At 44.1% G+C, this 8,178-nt stretch overlaps 1 pseudogene; it reads left to right on the top strand.

Moving 5' to 3' along the window:
* Window positions 1-6,571: 6,571 nt before the first annotated feature.
* LOC122477730 lies at window positions 6,572-7,537 on the top strand (annotated as a pseudogene).
* Window positions 7,538-8,178: the final 641 nt, after the last annotated feature.

Here is an 8,178-nt window from a genome sequence, read left to right as displayed (position 1 = left end):
GTGATTCTCTCTCTCTCCTTCTCGCTCTGTGCCCTTCTCCCGCTTGCACTGTCTCTCTCTCAAAATAAACAGATAAATGAACTTAAGAAAAAAAAAAAAAGAACTTTCTGATGATCTAACTTGGTGCAAGCAAAGGCTTAGCAAACCTAGAAGGGAGATGATGACACAATATGTCTCTTAAATTATAAACCTCTTTCTGGTAAAAAAAAAAAAAATCCCATGAGCTTGAGTATTCGCTCAGGTTAGGAAGAGGAGTCTAAAGGGACTAAAGCTTGAACATTTTACTTTGCCTGTAAGAGACGGGCCTTTGCTGTTTTTATCTGGGACCATTTCCTTCTGCATTAATACGTTACGGGGCAGCCAATCAGCTGAATAATGGGAAAATGGCCCCAGAGCGGGCCAGATCCTGATGTTATCTGTTACAGTTTAATATCAGACATGATATGCCATCGCAGGCCCCCTACTGTGCCTGTAATCCTCTCGAGTATCCTTCGGCGACATTCTGGCGCCCGTGTGGAAGGCTGGGATGTACCATTGCTCCCGTGTGCATGGCTCTCTTCCCGCAGAACCTCCTTCAACTGCTTCCCCCCCCGGCCCCCCGACATCTGCTGGGGCCAGAATTCCAGTACTCCGCTCTCTTATCGTTGAGCGTTTTTCTAGCATCAAACGCTACTTGTTTCGTAAAGTACGGTAATCCTGGCTCTAGCCTATTTCATGTTCATTGCAGGAAATATTTAAGTACCTTGTTATTAAAGCATGCCACACATCAGGAAGAATGTGCCCGTGATAGGTGGAAGCTTGATGAATTTTTTTTACAAAGTGAACATACCTGCGTAAACGGTACCCAGATGGAGAAACTGTCACCTATACCCCAGAAGCTCTCTTGTGACCCCCTTCCTGGCCCTATACCCCCCAACCTACCGAGAGTGACCACAGGGCTTTGGATCTGGAGTGGTTTGGTCAACAGGTAAGCTACTTGGATAGAAAAACCCTGTATGGAAATGCAATCGTCAAGGATTGCATTCACGCCTGGCTTCTTTCGCTCAACACTGTTTGTGGGATTCAGGTTAGTGGAAAGTTTTCAACTTGAAAGTTTAATTCTTGTTTACCCCTTTTGAGGGTTCGTATCTGGTATGGGGAAGAGAACAAAAATATTTCTTTTAGAAATGTTGACTCTCAGAGGCCCTAAGACTCTAACCCTCGTGGTTTAGATAGCACTATTTTTTCCTTGTTCTGGGCGTTCTTTTTCTTAGAAACGGAGCTCTGATTATAATTCTGTTTCCTGTTTTAAGAGTCAGCACTGAGTACAATAAAGCTGTGGGCTTGGGTATGTTGGACGCCTTGCAGAGAAATTGTATCTGAACTCTTGAAAGCGATTCTACTTAGAAGTTAGACTTTACTGCCATTCAAGGCCACCCAGGACAGCACAGTTGCCCGTTTAAAGCCAGCTAGGGTGGGGGCGCCTGGGTGGCGCAGTCGGTTAAGCGTCCGACTTCAGCCAGGTCACCATCTCGCGGTCCGTGAGTTCGAGCCCCGCGTCGGGCTCTGGGCTGATGGCTCAGAGCCTGGAGCCTGTTTCCGATTCTGTGCCTCCCTCTCTCTCTGCCCCTCCCCCGTTCATGCTCTGTCTCTCTCTGTCCCAAAAATAAATAAACGTTGAAAGCCAGCTGGGGTGTACTACATTATGACTTGTTTAAAATCCTTTTTTGTCCCTGCTTCTCTGTGTTACATGCCTTATAACGGAGACGAGTAGAATCAACATGGGACCGTGGGAAGAACGCTGGGCAAGCGATACGAGACTGGGTTTGGGTTCCAAACACGGGCTCATCCAGCTGTGTCACCCTAGTTCTCGGAGCCTCACCTCTCAGGCTTGACAGAAAGAACGAGGCAACGTACATAAAGTCTTCGCAGACGGTCCTGGGCCGCACAGTTGCAGGGCACCCTCCATCACCCCAGTCTCTCATTCCGCGCAAGCCGTTCTTATCCACAGATTTCCTTCTGTCTACTTACCGCTTCTTTTCCATGACCTTCACTCTGCTCGCCTGCTCGGCCTCCTTTCCTCCCTGTACTTCGAGGCCTAGCTCCAAGTCCAACATGTTCTTGAAGTTTCTGCCAGGAGTGCGATCACTCCTTTCTCTGTGTTGGCCGATTTCCATGGTGTACATGTCTTCACCAGGGCTGATTTCAAGCTACCAACATGATTTCAGTCAACTCACAACATCCCTGAGTTTTGAACCGTTAGATCTTATGGGCCAGCGTGAGCTGGAAGAAACATTCTAACTTTCTTCCTGATGCGTAAGAACATCTGATATTTGATTGTGTAAAAGTCATCCTGTTACTTCCTAATCTCCCGGAAGAAAGTGGGATATGAATGTTTTGCAAGAATACAGGAACATGGACAGATGCTAGGAGCCAATGCCTACTTTTTCAGAAGGATCTTGCTCAGTCTGTCAAGTGCAGCCAACGGCAGAAATGATTTCATCTCTAGCGTGCGTGTGACCTGGTGTCACCTTAGTTAGAAATGCCACTCTTCTAACCGTAGGGCTGTGCTGCGATTTTAATTTGAAAAATGAAAATGTTCCCACAGTGGAAAATTTCTTCCCCACGTGTTGAAGCTTTGAGTAAAGGCTCTCAACTGGTGAGGTGAAGGACAATGGTCTGCAAGGTGTAGGACACTGGTCAGAGCTCCAGGACGGCATGAGAGGGAGGTCAGACCACCAGAGATATTTCCTGAAGAGAAAGGCACCACAAAGTGACGAGAGACCCTTTATATTTCTTGAGTACTTTGAGAGATTTTATACCCTAGTCTCAACAATATGCCTAAAATCTCCCAGTAATCTCAGGCTGGCAGAAAAACACAGTCTCTTAAAAAACCATACGAAGTTCATTTTTAACAATACATGTCTCCGTAGAGAAAGCGGTCTGGTTTAGCGAGGTCAGAAGATTCTCCAAAGTGTCAAATAAGATTCATCCTAAAATGCAACTGACGGAATGGGAAAAGATATTTGCAAATGACACATCAGACAAAGGGCTAGTATCCAAAATCTATAAAGAACTCACCCAAGTCCACCCCCGAAAACCAAATAATCCAGTGAAGAAATGGGCAGAAGACATGAATAGACCCTTCTCTAAAGAAGACACCCGGATGGCCTGCAGGCACATGAAAAGATGCTCAACGTCACTCCTCATCAGGGAAATACAAATCAAAACCACACTCAGATATCACCTCATGCCGGTCAGAGTGGCTAGAATGAACAAATCAGGAGACTATAGATGCTGGCGAGGATGTGGAGAAACGGGAACCCTCTTGCACTGTCGGTGGGAATGCAAACTGGTGCAGCCGCTCTGGAAAACAGCGTGGAGGTTCCTCAAAAAATTAAAGATAGAACTACACTACAACCCAGCAATAGCATTGCTAGGAATTTACCCCAGGGATACAGGAGTGCTGAGGCATAGGGGCACTTGTACCCCAATGTTTATAGCAGCACTCTCAACAATAGCCAAATGATGAAAAGAGCCTAAATGTCCATCAAGTGATGAATGGATAAAGAAATTGTGGTTTATATACACAATGGAATACTAGTTGGCAATGAGAAAGAATGAAATCTGGCCTTTTGTAGGAACATGGATGGAACTGGAGAGTGTTATGCTAAGTGAAATAAGTCATACAGAGGAAGATACCGTATGTTTTCACTCTTATGTAGATCCTGAGCAACTTAACAGAAGACCATGGGGGAGGGGAAGGAAAAAAAATAAGTTAGGGAGGGAGGGAGCCAAATCATAAGAGACTTAAAAACTGAGAATAAACTGGGGGTTGATGGGGGGTGGGAGGGCGGGGAGGGTGGATGACGGGCATTGAGGAGGGCACCTGCTGGGATGAGCACTGGGTGTTGTATGGAAACCGATTTGACAATAAATTTCATATTAAATAAAATAAAGTACCCAAAGTAGGAAAAAAAAAAAAGATTCATCCAAGACGTGAGAAATTTGGACTTTTTACTTAGCCTGAGTCAGACCTTGGGAAATTTATTATCGCTGGGTCACAAGGAAAGAGCCAGGTGAAATGCACATGAGCTGATATATGAGGGCCATATTAAGGAAGAACGGAACTACGCTATGCTAGCTGGGCCCTGATCCTTTGTTTTCTAACTGAGACAGAACTAGGAAACTGACCTACATGCCAATCATTTATTTTCGTTTTTTCTTGAATTAAAAATGAGCTCACTGTACAAAAGTGGCTGGTTTCCACAGCAGGGGGTGGGGGTGGGAATCAAGGGAATGATACAAATGGTTTGTATTCAAAGGGCCTCTGTAAACAATGAAAAGCAATTCTCTGGAACCACAGAACTCAAAATAAATAAAGCGTGTGGGCACTTTGGGCAGAAATCATGAGGGTTTGAGATGTTGAAGTCACAGCTCGTGGTGGCTGAATGTGCCCTTATTTAGAAATGGGATCATTGCAGATTAATTACTTAAGATGATATCATACTCAAAAATCTTCAACAAAATACCAGCAAACCCAGTTTAAGAGCATATCGAAAGGACTATATTCCACGACCAAGTGGGATTTGTTCCTGGAATATAAGAGCGGTTCAGCATATGAGAATTAATAGAATGTGGGACAAAAGCCACACGATCCTTTCAATCAATGCAGGAAAAGCATTTGGCAAGATCCAACACCCTTTCATGATAAAAAACCGTCAACATACCAAGAGTGGAAGGAAAGTACATCCACATAATAAAAACCACATATGAAAATCCCATAGCTGGGGTGCCTGGAGGGCTCAGTCAGTTAAGTGTCCGACTTCGGCTCAGGTCCTGATCTCACAGTTTGTGGGTTCGAGCCCCGTGTCAGGCTCTGTGCTGACAGTCAGAGCCTGGAGCCTGCTTTGGACTCTGTGTCTCCCTCTCTTTCTGCCCCTCCGCTATGCTCTCTCTCTCAAAAATGAATACACATTAAAAAAAATTAAAAAAGAAAAGAAAATCCCATAGCTAGCATCCTACTCGGTAGTAAAAGACAAAAAATTTCCCCTAAGATCATGAACAAGAGAAGAATGCCCGCTCTTGCCACTTCTATTCAACATAATATTGGAAGTCCCAACCAGAGAGATCAGGTAAGAGAAAGAAAGAAAAGGCATTCAAATTGCACAGGAAGGAGTAAAATTATCTTTGTTTGCCAAGGACATGAGCTTATACAGGAAAACTAAAAAGATCCCCATAAACAGTGTTAGAACTAATAAATGACTTAGCAAAGTTGCAGGATACAAAGTGAACGTGCTAAGATCAACTGTGTTTCTATGCACTGACAATGAGCAATCTGAAAAGAAAATGTTAAGATATTTACAATAGCATCAAAAACAATACTTAGGAATAAACTTAACCAAGGAGGTGAAAGATTTATACGCTGAAAGCTACAAAACATTGCTGAAAGAAATTAAAGACTTCAATAAATGGAAAGACATCTGTGCTCATGGAATGGAAAACTTAACATTATTAAGATATCAATACGATTAAAGGTGATCTACAAATTCAATACAAGCCCTATCAAAATCCCAGTTGTACTTTTTGCAGAAAAAAAAATATCCATCCTAAAATTCATGTGAAATCTCAAGGGGCCCCACATAGTCAAAACAATCTTGAAAAAGCCGAATAAAGTTGAAGGTCCCACACTTGGTGATTTAAGAGCATATTTTAAAGCTATTGTAATCAAAACAGGGTGGTACTGGCATAAAGACAGACTTGTAGACCAATGGAAGAGGATAGAGAGGCCCCCAGATAAACCCTCATCTATATGGTCAAATGGTCTTCCACATAGGTCCAAGACCATTTGATGGGGAAAGGCTAGTCTTTTCTACTAATAACGTTGGCAAAACTGGATATCCACATGCAAAAGAGGGAAATTGAACCTTTCTCTTATACCGTATACAAAAATTAACTGAAGGGTTACAGGATGAGATGCCCCAAAATGTGCCACTTTGGCCTCAAGATTATTTTGACTTAAAAGTAATCGAAACCCAGCAGACGCAGGAAAAGCTCTCTGCCTCCCCCATAACTGCCCACGCTGCCCTTGGAAAGGAGAGCCCATACCAGGAAGACAGCTATTAACAGACTCCCCTTTACCTAAGAGACTCATATGCACAATAGGGCAACCTTATTTTGCCAAACATCTTTCACCTTCTTGCTAATGAGCTCTCTTCCCTTCGTGCCCTCAGGCCCCCGTGTTTTTCCTTAGCTCATATGAGCTTCGTGTTGCCTCATTGTCTTCGGACTCTCCCGTCCCTGTGGACTCCCTGTACCCATGCTATTAAATCTGAGCTTCTCCCGTTAATCTGTCTCATATCAATTTGATTCTAAGCCCAGCTAGAAGACCTGGGAGGGCAGAGGACCGTCTTCCTCCCCGACAAAAACATAAAGGAAGAGCTTCGTGACTTTGGATTTGACAATGATTGCTTGGAAATGACACCAAAAGTACAGAAAACAAAAGTTTTTGTTTAACAGACAAATGGGATTCTCTCAAACTTTGTGTATGGCTCTTTCTCATGGCGCCTTGGAGGCGGTAGGCAGCTTTAGGATGAAGCTGAACATCTCCTTCCCAGCTACCGGTTGCCAGAAACTCATTGGAGTGAATGATGAACGCAAACTTCGTACCTTTGATGAGAAGCATATGGCTACAGAAGTCGCTGTGGATGCTCTGAGTACAAAATGGAAGGGTTACATGGTCCGAATCAGTGGTGATGATAACAAATAAGGCTTCCCCACGAAGCAGGGTGTCTTGACCCGTGGCCGTGTCTGCCTGCACCTGAGTCGGGGCATCCCCAGTCCAAACCAAGGAGGACTGGAGAAAGAAAGCACAAATCTGCCCCAGGGACGCATTGGGGATGCCGATCTCAGTGTTCTCAACTTGGTCATTGTGAAAAAAAGAAAAAAAGCGGGGGAGAAGGACATTCTTGGACTCACTAGTACTACTGTGCCTCATCGCCTGGGGCCCCAAAGAGCTAGTGGAATCCGCAAACTTTTCAGTCTCTCTAAAGAAGATGGTGTCTGCCGATACGTTGTGAAAAAGCCCCTAAACAAAGAAGGGAAGAAACCTAGAACCAAAGCGCCCGAGATTCAGCATCTCTTTCCTCCACGTGTCTTCCAACAGACACATCGGCGTATCACTCTGAAGAAACAGCATACTAAGAAAAATAAGGAAGAGACTGCAGAGCACGCTTAACTTTTGGCCAAGAGAATGAAGGAGGCCAAAGAAAACCACCAGGAACAGATTGCCAAGAGACGGACACTGTCCTTTGTGTCTTGGGAACTTCTTTTTTTTTTTTAATGTTTTTTAACATTCATTCATTTTTGAGAGACAGAGTGAGAGTCCGAAGCAGGCTCCAGGTTCTGAGCTGTCAGCACACAGGCCCAACATGGGGCTCGAACCCCCGAACCGTGAGCCTGTGACCTGAGTCGACATTGGATGCTCAACCGACCGAACCACCTAGGCGCCCCTCGTCTCTTGAGAACTACCTCCAGGTCTGAGTCCAGTCAAAACTGAGATTTTCTAAGAGCAACAAATAAATAAGACCAGACATCGACAAGCAAACAAATACAAAGTTTGTGTATCAAAGGACATCACCAACAAAAACTAACTCAAAAGTTAACAAAAAAACCTAAAAACGCAACCCGTGGGATGGGAGAAAATCTTTGCAGATCATCTACCTGATAAAGGGTGAATAATTAGAGCACAGAACCCCTACAACTCAATAACAACTCACAAATAACATGATTTAAAAACGGCCAAAATTCTGAAACAGACATTTCTACAAACGGCCAACAGGCGTATGAAAAGATGCTCAACGTCACTCATCGTTAGAGAAATGCACATCAACAACCCCAATGAGATACAACTGCTTCATACCCATTACGATGGCTGAAGGAAAGGAAAGAAAGGAAAGGAAAGGATAGAAAAAAGAAAACAAGTATTGGTGAAAATGTGAGTGATTGAGACCCTGGTGTACTGTTGACGAGATTGTAAGATGGTGGGACCCCCACGACAGAGCACGACGATTCCACTTCTGGGTATATATCCAAAAGAATGGCAAGAAGGGTCTCAAAGATGGCTTGTTCTAAAGGAAACAAACTGTTGTGTTTTGGTTAGTCCTGTGGAGGACCTGAAGCCATCAGCCCACTGGAACA

This window comes from Prionailurus bengalensis, chromosome X, assembly GCF_016509475.1.
Source record: "Prionailurus bengalensis isolate Pbe53 chromosome X, Fcat_Pben_1.1_paternal_pri, whole genome shotgun sequence".
In the NCBI taxonomy this organism is placed as follows: domain Eukaryota; kingdom Metazoa; phylum Chordata; class Mammalia; order Carnivora; family Felidae; genus Prionailurus; species Prionailurus bengalensis.
Note: the sequence above shows the minus strand (reverse complement) of the source record. Positions and strands in the feature narration are given on the sequence as shown.